Source organism: Myotis yumanensis, unplaced genomic scaffold, assembly GCF_028538775.1.
Source record: "Myotis yumanensis isolate MYYU_CA2020_CCGP unplaced genomic scaffold, mMyoYum1.0.hap1 SCAF_17, whole genome shotgun sequence".
Taxonomy (NCBI): Eukaryota; Metazoa; Chordata; class Mammalia; order Chiroptera; family Vespertilionidae; genus Myotis; species Myotis yumanensis.
This window is the reverse complement of record NW_027223768.1, coordinates 34,991,560-35,009,288: the sequence shown is the minus strand read 5'-3', so window position 1 is coordinate 35,009,288 and position 17,729 is coordinate 34,991,560. Positions and strand designations below refer to the sequence as shown.

At 51.7% G+C, this 17,729-nt stretch overlaps 1 protein-coding gene across 15 annotated transcripts in view; it reads left to right on the top strand.

Annotated features, from left to right (window-relative positions):
* Positions 1–15,997: 15,997 nt before the first annotated feature.
* NFASC (neurofascin) overlaps positions 15,998–17,729 on the top strand; it is a 178,695-nt gene continuing 176,963 nt past the window's right edge. For 5 of the 15 annotated variants that reach the window (XM_070397229.1, XM_070397233.1, XM_070397232.1 and 2 more), the window contains exon 1: positions 15,999–16,041. The gene's annotated coding sequence lies outside the window, so the exon portion shown is untranslated. Of the gene's footprint in view, positions 16,042–17,729 lie in introns of all 15 variants that reach the window. The other 10 variants (XM_070397242.1, XM_070397241.1, XM_070397238.1 and 7 more) reach the window with 5 other exon arrangements.

Sequence of the window (17,729 nt, the reverse complement as noted above, 5' to 3'; positions counted from 1 at the left end):
TTTTGTCATAAAAATGTGATTTTTATATGTCTGAGCCTCTCAGTCCTTTCTTTTATGACCTTTTAGTTTGGGATATGCTTCGATCTTGTACACTTCACAATTATAAAAATATGTTCTCACATTTTCTTCTAGTATTTGTAGAGTTTCCATCTTATCTTAAAATATTTGATAGATGACCTAGAACAAATGTTGCTTTAGAAATGACTTCACTTTTTTTCAGGTAACAATGTGGCTCGATCTCATTCTTACCAGTATATGAAAGTCATTTCACTCTTTGTACTGTGCCAATAGTTATTCTATCATATGAATGTGTAGCCAGTTATTAACAGTTCTCCAAATGACTGATCGTTAGATTACTTCCACATAATGTGCTATTATAAACAATAATGTGGTGAGCAACTCCTCAAAGCCATCGAAAAGGTAATTTAGTTTAATGCTTCTAAAACCACACGGGGATCGTATGAGGATGCCGGTTCTGGTTCAGTGGTCTGGGCGGGCCTGCTCTCCTGCTTTTCTAACCAGTTCCCAGGTGATACCCGGATGCTGGTCAGTGGACCACATTTTGAGTACTAAGAGTTTAGGTAAGTTCTCGTATGATTCTCAAGTTCTCTTTTATTCACCCCATTCATCGGGGAGGAAGCAGCTCTTAGGGACCATCCCGTTCCATCTCTGCATGGCTCCAACTGAGGTCCTCCTTGCCCCTCGTTGCACATCCTGACCTAGATGGTTCAGCTCTGAACCGCCACCCACATGCCAGCCCTGCCCTTGCTCACTGGACAGGTGTCCTTCATGTGTCTTTGCTCCGGGCTGAACATCTCTTCCTCACCTGCCCCCATGTGGCTGAGGTTTGGGGCAGGGAGGGTGAGGGGAAGTGCACTGCTCCGCCCATCCTCCTCCTTTTGAACTCCAATCCAGGATGCGAGGTTCCACCTGTGCTTGTCAGGTAAGGCCATTCATCTCTCAGGGCTGAAGGTCAAAGCCATGTCTTGCATCTCCCCAGCTCTGAAGAGGGCTCTGAGACCGATGGACTGGGGTAGAGATCCCAGAACTGGAGATAAGCTGGTCAGTGCTTAAGGGCTACGTAGCACCCACTACACTCATAGAATAGCACCAATGGCTCCGAGAACACGGACAATAGACTGTAGTGTAACACAGAGTGGTGAGCTCGGTTTGATTATCTTTATTTTTAATTCCATTTATCTCATTGTAATTTTTATGGGTGGCTGTGTGTGAACAACTGGCTTGCAAATCTTTTGAAAATGTACCCATGGTCTCTCAGGAGCCTGTGCGGCCAGCTCCAGAACACCTTGAAAGTCAGAATCTCTTTCCTTCCTGAGCCCTCTGGCAGAGAGCAACCAAGGCCGCTCTTCTCCGCAGGCCCTTTGCTCCCCGGAGCCTTGCAGATCCCTTTCCTTTGGTTCTCACCCTGAAGCCAGAACTCCCCCACTTCCCCTCCACTTCCAACATCAGAGTTCCGCTGCCCCCTGGTGGCAGCTCCTGCCCCCTGCGGCTGCCTGAGGATCAGAGGCTCCTGGTCTAGTTAAATACTATAATCCCCCCCTCCCACACCTGCCTTCTGGAACAGGGGGTGGCGCTGGGGGCCGGTCAGAGCGTCCAGGCCCTGCTGCTCCCCTCACCTCCCGGATTCGCGGGTTCCCAGGGCCCCCTACAATCCCCATGGGTGGCGATGAGCAGGGCAAACACCTGGTACGCTGAAGTGGGGGGTCCGCCCATGTCAGTGTTTTGTAGACTGCAGGAGTAGACTCCATCCAGTGCCCCTGCTACAGCAGCGGCCTGTGTAGCTGCATTGTCAGCCCCAAACCGAGCCACCCCAAGGGAAAGTCGCTCTGAGGGCGTTCTCACCCCAGAGCTGTTGTGTTGTGTTTGCTTTGGGGTCTTACAGAATCCTCACCAGCCATCTGCACCACAGCTGGGCCTCCCGTCATCTAGCAGCCGAGAGGGGAGGGAAGGAGTGAAGACCAGGTCACGGCACCAAAGCTCCCTGCAAGGGCGGAGCCTTCTCACCCCAAGAGTCCCAGTGAGAACTGGAAGCTCCAGACCGGAGCAGTGGCCTTCAAACCACACTGACCAGGGGCATCCTGTGTACAGGAGGTTCAGGAGGCAATACTGCCCCTTACTGTGCGCAATGCATTTGGACATTTCCATTATTTTCTATCCTGTCCTTTCCATAAAAAATTGCCACAACTTAATAAATAGAATGTACAGCCCATTAATGGGTCACCACCTGCAGTTTACAAAACACGGACTTAGGCAGACCCTCATTTCACTGAGAAGAAACAGGGCAAAGAACAAACTTGCCCAAAAGCAAATCAGAGGCAGAGCCGGACTGGGGCTTAGTATTCTGCCCTCGCGCCAAGGCGCCCTCTAGGCTCTGCCCAGGGCTCTTGCACTGAAGCCCAGGGCGGCCCACTCTCTGGGTCTCTGATCCATTTAGGACAGATGATCAGTGTCCTTCATGTCCACAAGTCAGGGGTTGGCAGCTGTCCTTGCTCAGGTCCTCCCACAGTGAACTTCTCCTGATTCACCACAAGGCGGCAGTAAAGCGCAGCAAATAGCCTTGCTTGTTGAAAGGGGAAAAGGCGTGGGCCCTCCAGGCAGGTGTCCTAACTTCAGAGGTAAATGAGCAGCATTAGCATCTTCACTTGAGGTCAGAAGCCTGGAGGCAGTATTTTATCAAATACCTTTGGAACTTAGGTTTAGAGCAGGGATCCTCAAACTACGGCCCTCGGGCCACATGCAAATACAAATATTGTATTTGCTCCCGTTTTGTTTTTTTACTTCAAAATAAGATATGTGCAGTGTGCATAGGAATTTGTTCATAGTTTTTTTTAAAAACTATATTCTGGCCCTCCAACGGTCTGTGGGACAGTGAACTGGCCCCCTGCTTAAAAAGTTTGAGGACCCCTGGTTTAGAGATTCAAGGCTGTGGGGTGATAGTCTGAGGATTAAACAATGCCTGATGCATTATTTGTTGAATGAGCATTGATGGGAGTATACATCCATTCAATATTTCTAGGAAGTATTGTCATTACGTTCCAGAAATTCTTAATGTTCAAATCCACTGACCCAGAAATTCTACTGAGAAGAATTGAATCTAAGGTGCTAATTATACAGAGATGTTCACTGCAAAATTTTGTATTCTTAATGAAAAATATCTAAATTATATCAACATGGAATTAATGTTTAAGTTCTGCTTCCACAATAAAAAAAATGTATCCCATGTGGCCACTAGATATAATGATGTAGAATGTAAAAAGCAATTTACAAAATAGCCTGTGTGAGATGACCCCCTGTGTGCAGTTTCTAGGGATTTTTCTAGATACTGGGTGAGGTGGGATGCCTCCCTGAAGAAGGGAGATATTCAGAGTCATTTGGGGGGATTTTCAAAGCACAGTACAGCCTTCCCCAGCCCCTCAGCCAGGAAATGGTGGCCTGCCCCTCTGGGACATACAGCTTTCCATTGGGAATTGATGCTGGGAGCGAACAGGTGAGGGAACTGCTGGAGGTGTGCACGTGCCTGTTTGTGTGAAATGTGTGTACCTGTGGGATGTTGGTGGGATGGCCAGCAGAGGGGCAGCTGAAGTTCTCTCTGGCTGGTAAGATTTTCAGGTTTTCCATAATAAAAACACTTTTAATAATTATGATAAAAACACAGTGTAACCATTCACCTATTGAAGAACATCTGGGCTGTTTCAAGTTTTATGGACGTTCCCACGCAGGCTTTTGTCTGAGCGTCAGTTTTCGTCTCTCTGACACGAATGCCCGAGAGTACAATCGAGGCTTGTTTTATGGCCCAGCATCTGGTCTACCCTGGGGGATGTTTTGTGTGCACTACAGAAGAGTGTACCTTATGCTGTTGGGCAGAGCGTTCCGTCGATGTCTGTTAGATCCTGCTGGTTTACAGTGTTAAAATTTTCTATTTCCTAGTTGATCTTCTGTCTGGACTTTCTACCTATTTTTGAAAGGTGGATATTGTTGCATTGTCTTTCTCCATTTCTGTCCATCTTTGTTTCATGTGTTTTGATGCTTTGTCATGAGGTGCAGATATGTTTATAATTTTTTTTTATCTTTCAGATGGAATGACTCGTTTGTCACTCTGCAATGTACCTCTTTATCTCTACTAACATTTTTTGTTTTAAAGACTATTTTGTCTGATATCAGTCAGTATAGCCAGTTTAGCTTTCTTGTGGTTCCTAGTTGCATGATATATATTTTTCCATTCTACTTTTAGTCTGTTTATATCTTTCAACATAAAATATTCCCCCTGTAGACAGAATAGAGTTGGAGCATTTTGTCTATTCTGACAATCCCTGTCTTTTGATTAGGTTGTTTGATCCAGTCACATTTAATGTTTTATGGATCTGGTTGGATTTACCTCTGCATTTTACTTTTTGTTCTCTATGTCTCATGTCTCATATATGTTTCTGTTCCTCCTCTACTGCTTTCTTTTGCATTAAGTGAATTTTTAAATGTAGCATTTTAATTTCTTTAATGATATTTAACTTTTTTCTTTATTGATTAAGGTATTACATATGTATCCTTATCCTCCCATTGCCTCCCCCACCCCCCACTCATGCCCTCATCCCCTAGTGTCTGTGTCCATTGGTTAGGCCTATATGCATGCATACAAGTCCTTTGGTTGATCTCTCTCCCTTACCCCCACCCTTCCCTACCTTCCCTCTGAGGTTTGACGGTCTGATCAATGCTTCTCTGTCTCTGTTTTTGTTTATCAGTTTATGTTGTTCATTATATTCCACAAATGAGTAAGATCCTGTGACATTTATCTTTCTCTGACTGGCTTATTTCGCTTAGCATAATGCTCTCCAGTTCCATCCATGCTGTTGCAAATGGTAACAATTCCTTCTTTTTTACTGCAGCGTAATATTCCATTGTGTAGATGTACCACAGTTTTTTAATCCACTCATCTGCTGATGGGCACTTAGGCTGTTTCCAAATCTTAGCTATGGTAAATTAACTTTTTTTTTAAAATTATAGTTTCAATGGTTGTGCTAGGCCTTACCATAAACATCTTTTAAAAAATTATTTCAGAGAGAAAGGAAGAGGGATAGAGAAATAGAAACATCGATGAGAGAGAAATATCATCTATCAGCTGCCTCCTGCAAACCCCTGCTGGGGATCAATCCCACAACCCGGGCATGTGCCCTGACCAGGAATTGAACTGTGACCTCCTGGTTCATAGGTCAACACTTAACTACTGAGCCACACCAGCTGGGCCCATAAGCATCTTAACTCATTAGAATCATCTTCAGATTTATAATAGTTTGGTTCCAGTGACATGTCGAATGTTTCTCCTGTGTCGATCCCCGCCCCCCCCAACCCCCGTTTGTGGTATCATTGTTATAGCAAGGAGCTTTTAAAAAGCTCAGCTCAGATTTCTACGTTCCACCCAGACCTACCATAGTCAGGTGACTAGGAAGACCCACAAGTTTGGGGATCACTTACCCAGCAGGTGAAGAAACTGAGGCCCAAATGTAACAGCAGTCACACGCCGGGGATGATAAGAGCCCAACACTCTTTCCTACTTGCTCTACGGGTCCCCATGGGCCCTCTGTGAACTGTCAGTCACCTGGCTCCTGCTTGCTTCTCAGAGAAGGAGGAGGGAGGTAAAATGCTTTGTAGATTGTGGAGCCTTCATGGAAATTTGGGGGAAACCTGGAAACCCTGCACAGCTTTATTCCTAACGGCCCACCAGGAACTGGCCCACACTCTCCCAGGAAGGCTTGTTTGCCCTGGTGTTACCGGTGAGGGAATAACCGGGTAAACCAATGTGCCTGGTGTGGCAGGAATTGGAGTAGGCTTTTGGGATAACAGATAAGACACAATTCCTGCGCTCAAGATGCTTATGAAGTACATAAAGTAAAGAATACGCAGAAAATACTTCATCTGCTCAAAAAGTTCTAGAACTGAACTTTTTCATAACTTACGATAGCAACCTAGTTTAACCTGAAATCACTTTGTAGCAGAATCTGACCTGACCTGACATCAGGCTATGAATTACAGCTTTTTCCATCTCAAGAAGTGTGAACATTCCCACACTGCACTGCAGGAGTGCTGATGTGCTGACTTACAGAGAGCTGCCTCAGACCCCACTAGGGTATAATGTACAGTGTCTACGCCAAATTTTCTCCCTCAGATCTGAGCTCTTCTGAATTGTAAAATACATCTGCTCTAAGGGTCTCTATTCATCCCAGGGCTTCTGATAAGGGATTGTATTTTCCTTAAGTCCTTTTGGTCTAAAGCAGGGGTGGGGAACCTTTTTTATCTTTTTTTTTTTTTTTTGGCCAAGGGCCATTAGGATATTTATAACATCATTCGTGGGCCATACACAATTATCAACTTAGAGCTTACATTGCTATGAAAAAAAGCTCCTAGATTTATTGAATTCCGAGTCCCACCTGCGGTTGCCTTGACAGGGTCAGACCAAACGATACGGCCTGCGGGCTGGACGTCCCCCACTCCTGGTCTAAAGGAATCCCAGAGCTTTGAAGTTCATGTCCACAGCGAAGCTAGAACTTCCCGTAAAGAGCCTGTGAACGAGCACTAGATACAAATGGAAGAGGCCCAGCATTGCTGTGTGGTCAGTCAGCCATGGCCCTTTGAACATCCCCTGCTGCAGAGCGCTGGGCCAAGCTTGCCCGGAGAACCTTCCAGAGCCCCATGACACCACGTGGAGATGGTCTGACCAGCTGGCAGCGTTGGCCAAAGGGCACAGCACGGCTGCACAACCCACAAAGGCAGGACCGTCCCTGCTGCGGTGCTGAGCCTCTGTCCGCAGTCAGTGCTGTCAGGGCAGGTTCCGACCGCAGGAGCAATCCTCCCAGCAGCGGGGGGCACCCAGGAATAGGAGATCCAGGCTGAGGAATGCAGGGTCCAGGCCAGGAAAGTGGGCAGCAAGGTCCCAGCCCCAGACAGGGGGCTCAGGGCGGGGCAGGGGTCCCAGAGAAGGGCACAGGCAAAGCAACCAGGGCTCGGTCTCAAAGCTGCCAGGACAAGAGCTCAGGTGGTGGAGGCAGCACGGAAGACCAGGCGCCTGCCTGGGACGAAGGCAGGGACTGGGTCTCCGGAGCAAGGCTGCCGGTTGCTGAGTTGCAGCCCAGGGAGGGACAACCTCAGAATCTGGCGTGGCCCCTGAGACTGGACATGGATGAAATTCTGGAAGGTTCACCCTGCAGGCATGGCCTGGCAGCAGGTACTGAGGGCCCGCAGGGAAGGGGGTGGGGAAACCCTCTGGGTCCAGAGACCACAGTGACTCGGGTTGGTCACTGGGCAGAGGAGTCTCAGTCTTGCCCAGGGAAAGATTAGGCCCTTGCCCGGCTCCTGGGACTTGACCTCTAAGCCCTGGAATATGCTGCCTGGTGACAGCGTCTCCGTGCACTGGGGGGCCTTGGACGTGCCAGTAGGTTAGGCTAATACTGAGGCACGTGGTGGGGCCTTGGGCCACACACAGTCTACTCTACCCCTGGAGGGGCTGCCCACCAAGGTCAGCCATACCTACCTGACTGAGCCCCAAGGTCAGCCATACTTCTCTGACTGAGCCCCAAGGTCAGCCATACCTACCTGACTGAGCCCCAAGGTCAGCCATACCTACCTGACTGAGCCCCAAGGTCAGCCATACCTACCTGACTGAGCCCCAATTCAAAACCCCAACACCAAGACCGTGGCTGAGTGTCCCTGGCTGGCAGCCCTCTGTTCCCATTGCCAGGTATTGTTGCTGGGAGTGTGAGTGCTGTTCACACACCCTCCCTGGGAGCGGGCAGCTGGGATGGGCTCGGGGCCCCTCCTGGGCCCTGCCCTGTGTGCTGCTGACTTTAATATCGCTCTGTGGTAACTGTGCCAGGAGGAGAAGAGCCTTTCTACTCCTGTGAGTCCTTCTAGTCATCGCTGAACCTACAGGTAGTCTTGGGGACCTGCAGCCCAGCTTCCTCCCTAAGTCAGACTCCCAATGGGCCCTGAATGCCAAGCCCTTGGGTACCATTCTCACTCTTCCCCGTGCGTCCATCTTGGTGCCCCCGTGACCGCTGAGTGTCCTCTGCAGAGGAGTGTGCTGCGGCTGCCAGTCCCTCTTGGAGATGGGGGCACTCTCCAAGGCCAAGGGCCATGGGCAAGGGAACCAGTGTGACTCCCTGACCTTCCCAGCAGCACCCAGTCAGAGATTCCATTTCCACTTGTCACCCTCCCTCTCTGCCCCCTGGACCGCCCCCCCCCCCATCATTCTAGGGGCTGTCCTGCCCCTTTGTTCTCTTTCAAGGTCACCCCAGCTGTCCCTGGTTGGTGGAGGGTTTCTCCAGAACAGCTACAGCCCAGGTGGTGAGAGAGGTGCCCTCACCCTCCTGACCCCAGCAGGTGTTCCCCTGGCCTCTCCCAGCGTCCCTGTGAGCTGGAAGACAGAGGGAAATTAACTTCACGGACATGCAGATGGCATCCCCAGGATTGGTGTCTACCCTCATCTCTTCTTTGAGCGACACCCTCAATCTCTCCTCCATTTGCTCCCATCTTATCTCCACGCAGAAGAATAAACCGAGACCAGATGACGAAAAAGTCCTTCGCCGACTGCAGAGCAGAGGGACCAGATTCCCGCCCCGCTAGGAAAGGAAGCAGGTCGCGGGAAGCAGAAAGCCTAGTCTCAGCTTAAACAGCAAACTTGCATTTGCCTTAAGACGTCTAGTTCTGTGTTAAAGGCACAGACTCTGAGCCCACGTGGGTTGGAAGCCTCTATTTGCCAGCTGCAGACCCCGGGGAAGGCACTGTGCCTCTGTTTGCAGCCTTGGTTTCCTCCTGGCCATGAAGTAATGATTCAGCATGTCTAATAAATAGCAAGTTCTTACACCAGCGACAGGTGCACAGGAGCGCTGCCTGTGTTAGCGATTATTACTGTAATATCAAATGCATACAATTACTTATGCTGCATTATTAAACTTCCCCACCCCATCCCTTTTCCCATCAAATCTGAGATTTGCCATGTTCTAGATCCCTCAGTACAGCACTGAGGGCCCCATGCTGTAAAGCAAAGAAATAGGGGAAATTTGACCTAAAACAAATCCCGCCGAAGTCCCTGTCGTGGGGTGTTTGGTGCCAACTGCCCTCGATTTGCAGCACTGAGGCTAAAACCCGTTGCCTGGCACCAAAGCCCAGGCCATCCTTGCTTGGCTATGCATTTCCATTACGGTCTCTTTGACCTTGAAAACCCTAAGGAGCCTTCCCCCAAGCCAAATATTTTGAAACATCCATTTTTATATTCCAGGGCAATGCACCCTGTAAAAACGGAGATAGATGAGGGGTTTTCCTTTCTTTTGTGAGGTGGAAAATGGACTATTTTGGTTGTAGGCGGACTATTTTAGGAAAAGCACGAATATGGAAGCTGAGGACCTGGGGACCAGTTCCATGTGCACATGCTTCTTGGAAAGGCTTCTGCTCTCGGCAAGGACAGGCGGAGCCCATGTGGGAGATTATGTTCCGGAGTACAATGCCTTGGATGCAGCGGGCAAGGACTAAGAAGAAACAACAGGATCGAAAGCATGGACACAAGGAGCCCAGGGCAGGTTTGAGGAACAGAAGGCTCTGGCTGAAGTCAAGGTGTGAGAGGGATTCCTAGAAGCGAGACTGGAAAGGGCGGCCGGAATGAAAGCACTAGAGCAAGCATGTCAGACTCGTGGCCCGTGGGCCGCAGGTGGCCCACAACGAATATTTTTGCGGCCCAGCCAACATAACGGTATGTAAGAAACATTTTAATAAAAACTTCGTAACTTCATTTTTACAATATCCTGTTATACATACTTATGAATAATGAACTACAACACTCACTAGTGACTGGTTACTATAATCGTGTTGCATTCATTTCCCTTAACGCCTCTCGCAGGCACTCCATTTCTCTCCACTAATACTAGCAGCGACTATTTTAGCAGCCGACGGCCACGTCATTAGCCTTGGACTGACTTGTTTGGTATGTACAACAGGAAATAGTTCACTTTCAGAGAACGAGAAAAATAGGTTTATTTGCGTGACGCTTATTAATTTGTGCAGTTATTCAGTGTCTGGTAAGTTGATGTCCAAGAAAAAATATTAATTTTTATTAAAATGTCCTATTATTTTATGTTAACGATGACTCACTTATTTCAGCCCTTTGTAGTCAGCATCTCTCTATCGAAATAAACCTACGTTTCTATAAAAGTTGAAGCTTTCGTTTTTTTGCGGCCCACATAAACTCAAACCTTGTTTATTTGGCCCGTGCTAGCCTTTGAGTTTGACATGCTTGCTCTAGAGTCTTGAACACCACACTCGGGTGTTTGGCTACAGCTTCTTTCCATAGGGACTAAGCCTTGAGTCGAAGCAGCAGCTGAGAGGTGACGGCAAGGACACTTTGTTGGAAATCTAGAGACCTGGGTTCCATTTTGCCTTGGTCACATGGGACATCAGGAAGTCCCACTGAAGCTGGGTGTCTTCAGTCAAGTTCCCTGAGCCTGGGGCAGGGGTCGGTGCATTTGACTCATTGAGGCAGGCTGTCACACAGTGGGAATGTGGGAAGCAGGATGAAGGGTCTGGCTATGTCTCAGGTGAAGACCTTGGCCTGGCCCACAGATGCTCTGGGTGTAACTCACTCCGCGGCATAGTCCCTCAGGCAAGGGGCCAGGCTTTGCACCCGCATGAGTAATCGCTGGCCACTGGAACCTGCAGGGAGAGGGAGAGGCTGCCCCTGCAGCCAGTGGGCCTCTGGACAGGGCAGCTGTGCTGGTGTGGGGGAAATGTTGTATACTGGTGAGCTACTGTGTGTCTCTTTCCAACTCCACACTCAATGACCTCGCGTTGGTACCTTGAAATTGACCACCATGGGAGAGTTTACACAACAGAGACCCCTACACAACAGGGCTCCCCTTTTTATCCAGTGAGCCCACAGTTAAACATTATCCAGCACATCACTGGTTCAGACTGACTCATTCTCCCCCACCCACAAAAACACCCACCGATAGTCAGATGCCAGGCCTAGGGACGGTTCCCCCTGGGCAAGGGGAGGAGACGGGAGGAGCTTTTGTTTGTTCTTGGAAGTTTTAAAGCTGGGTGTTAGTAAAGGAAGAAACACTATGGGGGGGGGTCTCTGCCTCCCCCCCTTACCATTGCAGGTAGGATCCTAGTCATGGCACTTGGTCCCTGTGAAGCAGAAGGAGCTCATGGCCCATGAAAAAGTTGGAATGGTCTTGAGTGATGGCTGTGTATCGACCTGTTTAAAATGCTCTCTTGTGTCTGAGACACTGTGGCACGACTTCCTTCAGCCCCCTTTCAGTGAGGGTGCGAGGACTCATTACACACCGGAATCTGGCATTTCCCCAGCTCCTAACACTGCAGGACGGAAGGGGTCGGTTCATTTGAAACCTGAGAGGGAGCACGCTGTAACGATGACCGCTCTCTTTGCCGAGCCATTGCTATTCCACAGACAAATTCTTGGTTGTAAAATGAACTCTTGGAGGACCCTTGACAGGAAGCCTGCACGAACACTCACGGAACTGTGACAAATCTGCGTTTAAGTGCTCACCATCCCATCTGCCCTGGCACGCCCCCGCCCACTCTCCTGGGTCCACCCACCCAGGGGAGGAAGGAGGCAGGGGCACCCATCTCAAGCCTGGCCTCCCACACCGAGCTCAGGTGTAAAGCTCACAGACATGAGGACAGACACTTATTTAAAACAGACACCCCTCCTGCTCACCGCCCAGGGGTTCCAGGCTAATACATTGGCATCAATAAGATACACTAATTGGGAGAGCCAGTCCCACAGGCTGGTCCTCAGCTGCTACCTCCTGGCTCCCAGCTCATGCGGATCCTGGCAGCCACAGGGACTTCTGGGGGCAGGGGGATGGGGGATGGGATGGGGGAGAAGCAGAGGACCCTGGGGCCAGCCTGGGCCTGAAGAAAAGTGCGGGGGACCCTGCACCCCAGCCTGCTGGGTCTGGTCCAGGCACAAGGAGGCATCCTTAACCACTTGGACGGAGAGTTCCTTTGGCAGAAATGGAAAGGACCCACGGGTACATTTTCCTGATAGAAAACCCAGACACACGGTCGAAACGTATTTACCCATTTGCCGTGTGCCAGAGGCAGTGTCAGGAAGATGCTCTGGAGGCTGAGCTGTTGCAATGTGTAGGGCATTTCAATGGTTATGGGAAGCAACAGCAAATGCCACTGTAAATCTTCTCTTACCCAGAAAACCCCTTGGCTGCCACATGCAGGCCTTCTGTGGTTGCTGCATGAAGACAAATATTTTCCTTGGCTGGATTTCCATAGCCAGCATGATTATTTTTGTCTAATATGTTTACTTCTCCAAAAAATAATTCTGGCATCGTCATATCCATTTAAAATATACAAAGGAAACATTGCTTTTTAGGCGACTGGGGCACTCATACCTCTTTTTACTTCCCTCCTTTGGTCTATGCATTTTTCCTGTACTTGACAATACCTGCTTTCTCCGTTTGGCCTGCATTTATTCGCCCAGGGAGCGTTCGTTCCAGTGTGCTCCGAGATGTTCCCCTGCCCACCTCAGCACAGCACCAGGTACACAGAGGCACTCCGTTCGTGTAGGTGCATTCGGGGGTGCAGTGCAGGCCGGGCCCTGCCCAGCTCCGCGCACAGTCTTCCTGCTGTAGTCTAGTGCTGCCCATAGAACTTTCCGCCACATTGGACCTGTTCTTCCCTCTGCGTCGGCCAGTACCATCGTGGCCACTGGCCCCTGGACATGTGGCTGGTGTAACGGAAGAACTGAATTTTCATTTGGGTTCATTGAAGTAGTCACACAAGGCTAGTGGCTACCATCCCCAGACAGTCCAGTTTATAGCTTCAGAACAGCTCTGCCTTCATTCATTCATACGTTCCTTCGACAAATATGTTTGGAGCTTCAGCAGTAGGTAGCTGCTGGGCTAGGCTCTGTGGATACAGGATTCCCTGCTCTCAGGGAACTTCCAGTCAGGTAAAGAAACACCACATGGTGAGGGGGGCCTTTATCCCGTGTTTGCCTACCCGGATGAGAGGTGGGGTCTGGCTGAGGGAGACATTTTCCCACAGGAGATGTTTAAACTGAGTCTTAAACTAGGAGAACTGCACACCACAAAGAGAAAGTGAATGAGAGGTTTCAGGGAAAGAGGCTGTTGAATATGTCTTCGCCGTCTGATTACGGTGAAACTGATGCATCTGTGGTTAGCAGTGCGAGATCACTCTCAGGCTATTTGCACAAATGTGTTGGAAAGAAAAAGCTCTTGACAAAGGTTTCCTAGATGCTGGCATTCCCAGCTGGGGAGGGGTCTTGCTCATTCCTGCTTGGTTTTAAAGGCCAAGTGCTTCCGCACGTCTCCCCTGCACAGATACCACAAAGCATTTGACCACTATGTTCTAGGCAGGCCTGCGGATCATCCTCGTGTGCACACATCGCCGTGACCTGCTAGTGTTTCTGCAGGTGGATCCTCAGAGACTGCATGGCAGGTCAAAGGGCTTATTCAAAGCCCCGATGGTATTTGCAAATGGCTCTCTCAAAAGGCTGTCACAAGCTAACCCTCCACAAAAATGCAGGAAACTGCCTTTCTCCCACACCTTCTGGTGACCATGTGGAGGAGGGTGGCTTGGAAGGTGTACCAGACGCTGGTGGCCCGGCCCTGTCCCTCAGCGTTTACCATCCTGTGCCCAGTGTCCTCTGCCAGCACCGGAGACTCGGTGCCTGGGGGCTCTCTCTGGGCCTGAGCCCAGGATAAGGCAGGCCGGGCTTGTGACATCTGGTTGGGAGCCATGAGATGCTTGGGAATGTAGAAATCACTAATGACTTGCCATTTGCCATGACAAAGGGACACAGCAAGTGAGGTCTCCGGTCCAGGGTCAGCAGAGTCCGTGCCGGCTGGGGTTGGAGACAGAACTAGGGACACAAACTCAGGGAAGAAAAGGAAGCAGGAAGGCCAGACCGATGTCTGGAAAGAAGAAGCGATCGCTTCGTGGCATCGGCACTGTCTTTTCCTGCCGAGCTTGTGGGCCAGCCTGCACAGGCTGAGGCTGCTTCCTCCCGGAGTCCACCACCAGCAGGGGGTGCCCCTCCCCTGATCAGAACAGGCCTGCGGCTGGGGACCGCCTCCTTCTCTGCTCTCCGCCCCGAGGCTCTGCATTTCCCTAAGACCCAGACTTCCTTTCTTTACCTGACTTCCAGCTCAGCTTTAACCATCAAATCACTGTGTAATAAAATATTTACCTCCTAGTGCTGTGAAAAGCAAGTGAATGATGTATACAAGGAAACAGCAGCTGGCATACTACAGGTGCTTAGAAAAGGGAAATTATTTCCTTTGTCTCACAGAGCCAGCCACAGCTGCACAGTAAGGGGAGTACGGGGGAGCCTGCCCTGGATCCAGGCCTGAGGAGCCCTAGCGCTTTGAAGCACCTGCCTCTAGGTTTTCTAAGTTACCTTCCTCCCCACCCCCTAACCCCCTCCAGTGCCTGGGACTGGCTGAGGCCAGTGGTGCCATCTGGACAGGGCTCCCCAGTTTCCAGATTCTGCCCTTCAGAGCATTTTCCAATCCTCTCACTCCCTTCTATCTCTCTCCAGACACTCCCACAAGCCCCAGGACTGGCTGGGATGAGGTCATCCCAGGGCCCTGTGGCCAGGCCGGGCTCCAGGAGGGTGCACTGCTTTGTTCAGTGTGCTGTTTCATTCACAGGGTTGTGTGCAATCAGCTGCCAGAATGACGATGAGACAAGATTTTGAGTGAAATCAAATTGTTTGTATCGACAGGGACCCTGCGAAAAACAAAACAAAACTTTTCCCCCAGAATCCCGACACCCGGGAGCAGCTGTGTTTTCGGGTCTGCCATATCTACCTTTCCCCCTTTCCTATGGCTCCGTCTTTGGCCTATAGTTGTAATTGTTGATCTCAAAGCACCTAACTGAAGAGTGGGACAGTTTGTCAGTTTCCTGGGTGATGTTATCTATCATTACTCGTCATCATTCCTTCAGCAAGTATTTATGAACCTGCTATGTTCAACGGCTGGGGTGAGCATGGGGAACAAGACAATTCCTGCTCTCCCAGAGCTCACAGGCTGGGTGGGCGGGGGAGTCAGAGAGGCAGACAGGTAGGTATAGTTCAGCGAAGGTGATATCAGGCAGGCACTGTGTGAACTGAAAGAGGCAGCCTAATGTGGCCGAGAATGGGACCTCAGAGGGCCGCTGAGGGAACTGTGCCTGGGACAGGGGGCCCAACTTCCAAGTGCTTTTCCAAGTGTAAGATCACACCTGGATACAGATCTTTCCGCTGCTCCAGGCTATATGTTCCCCCACCAGGACTTGCACTTGGGTCTGTCTCGCAGGCCTTGGCTTCTCCCAACTAACTCAAGCATGGGACAAGGCCTGAACCCCGCCTAGGGCAGAGGAAACCGCCCTCTTTTTAAGGACCACCCTTCCCCCAGCAGGTGTCACAACCTCTCTCACATCCCCAATTTGGGATCCAAGGACTCTTCAATCAACAAACTTTCCTGGAGAGTCTTTCATAAGCAGGTCTCCGGAGGAGGACCAATTTCCGCCCCCAAGAAGCCACAGTCTGATGGCGGAGGGGCAGATACAGGACAAACACAGGAGATGCTGGGGCCTCCGCACAGGCTCTCCATGCGCTTGGCGATGAGCAGGCGCTCAGCGGAACGGGCGCTCCTTATGATCATTTTCAAAGCCGGTGCGCAGAGAGGCGGTGGGTGGGTGAGAAGAGAAAGGGCTTTTCCTGGTCCAGGCTCCGCGAACCATTCCCGACGCTCCGGGCGGGGACGCGCGGGAGCATCCCTCCCTCCTCCTCCTGCGTCCCGGTCCCCGCTCGGCGCGCGAGGGGAGTGGCGCGGGCGCGAGCACGCAAGGTGCCGGGGGCGCGCCGCGCCCGGGGACGCGCCCGGGCCGCTCTCTGCCCTAATGCGGCGGCGAGAGGCGCTGCAGGGGACGCGGGGGTAGTGGCGGCGCCGGCAGCGGAGCGCGCGGGCTGCGCCCAGGGCCGGAGCGGAGCCCCTGGAGGTAGGCGAGCTCCGACACCGGAAAGATGGGGGTGGGGGCGCAACGGGGAACATGGAAACCTAGGTAGCGACTACCCCGCTTTTCCCGCCCTCCCCTTTCCGTCTCCATCCCCGAACCTGTCCCCATCCCCCTCCGTCCACATCCCGACCTTTCTCTCCACCCCGTCACCTGCTCTGACTCCATCCTGTTCTGTCCGTGTCTGCACCCCACTCCCTTCCAGCTCCCGACCCCCTGCACACCCCACACCCGCTCTCTCTCACCGGCCACCTCCCTTCCCCCTTCCTGCATCCTCACCCTCCTTCCCATTTCCTCTGCCCCGGTGTCCCGGAGCCCGGCCTCCGCACGCCCTGCCCTGATACCTCTGTTTACTTCCACATCCCACTTTGTAGGACCCCCATCCCTTCCATCCCGCCTTCCCTGTCCATCAGGCGCTCTCCCTGCCCTCCCTGCCCTCCCTGCCCTCCTCCCTGCCGCATCCCCCATCACCGTGTGCCGTCTCCCAGCTCTCTCACGGTCCTCCCCAGGTCTCCTCTGCGCACCTGTCCTGGCCTCTCCCAGCTGCCTCACAGTCCCTCTAAGGAACCCGTCTTCTCTCTCCTCCTTGGTGTTACCTGGCCTGCCCTCCATCACCTCCCCCACCTGCCCTTCCTGGTGATGCCTGGAGCCACAGGGCTTGTACTGAGCCTTTCACCTGCCACTGGGCCCTCCTTCCTTGATTGGGGAGGCCTCCGGCTCCGCACGCCCTGGGTCCTCACTGTTGCCACTTATAACCCTTTTCTGCATGTTTGATCCTGTTCGTGGTTTGGGGCGAAGGATGCTTGGGGTTGGTAGGCCTCTCTGATGTCACCCTCCCCTTAGCTGTTCAGGTTTGTTTCCTAGAGGGACTGGGGGAGGGTGCTAAGCGTGGGGAAACCGGGATGAGGAAGAGCTGGGTCTGAGGACGGCTGAGGAGCCTCTTCCTGGGCTTGTTCCGGGCCCTGGGGTGCAGGGCCGGAGAATTTCGGACGTTAGAAAGGATGCTTCCTCAGCTTCACAGTCAGCACTTTGGCTTTAGGAGCTGTCATGAGTGTGGCCAATGGGCTGGGCTGAGAGTGGGCAGAGTGCTGAATCACCAGACTGGTGCCCACGGCAGCCCCTCTCCAGCGACCTGAGCCAGGCGCGGCTCCTGGTTCCTTCTTGGCATTTGGCAGTGGTGAGTGTGTGTGTGTGTGTGTGTGTGTGTGTTGGCGGAGATGCCTACTCCCTCAGTCCGGAGGGGAGGATGACTATGCCTCTTTTTCTGCCTGTCTGTCTCCCTGGGATGAGGGCCTGGTATGTCTTCTCTACCCTTGGCACTGTGGTGAGCCCTGCTGGGCCTTATTCAGATCGTCAGCAAGGGCAGACTTGCAGGGCTGGAGCTGAACTCTTTGTTTGGGGTCAGAGACTGGCAAGTTCAGAGCCCAACAAACTTGAGACGTAAGTGGGAGAAGCCCGGGGAAATGTGTGTGGAAGAGGAAGGCCCTGGGGAGAGGGGCCAGAGCAGCTGGGGGAGTGGGGCGCGGAGAGAAGAAGGAAGGCAGAGAGAGGCCAGTCCTCCCCTGGTTTGGGGATCAGGGGATCTGGTGGGATTGCATTGCAGAAATACTGAAGGAGGTGAGTTGGGGGTGGGGGTGGGGTCTGCTATGAATCTAGTACTTTCTACCTTTCGT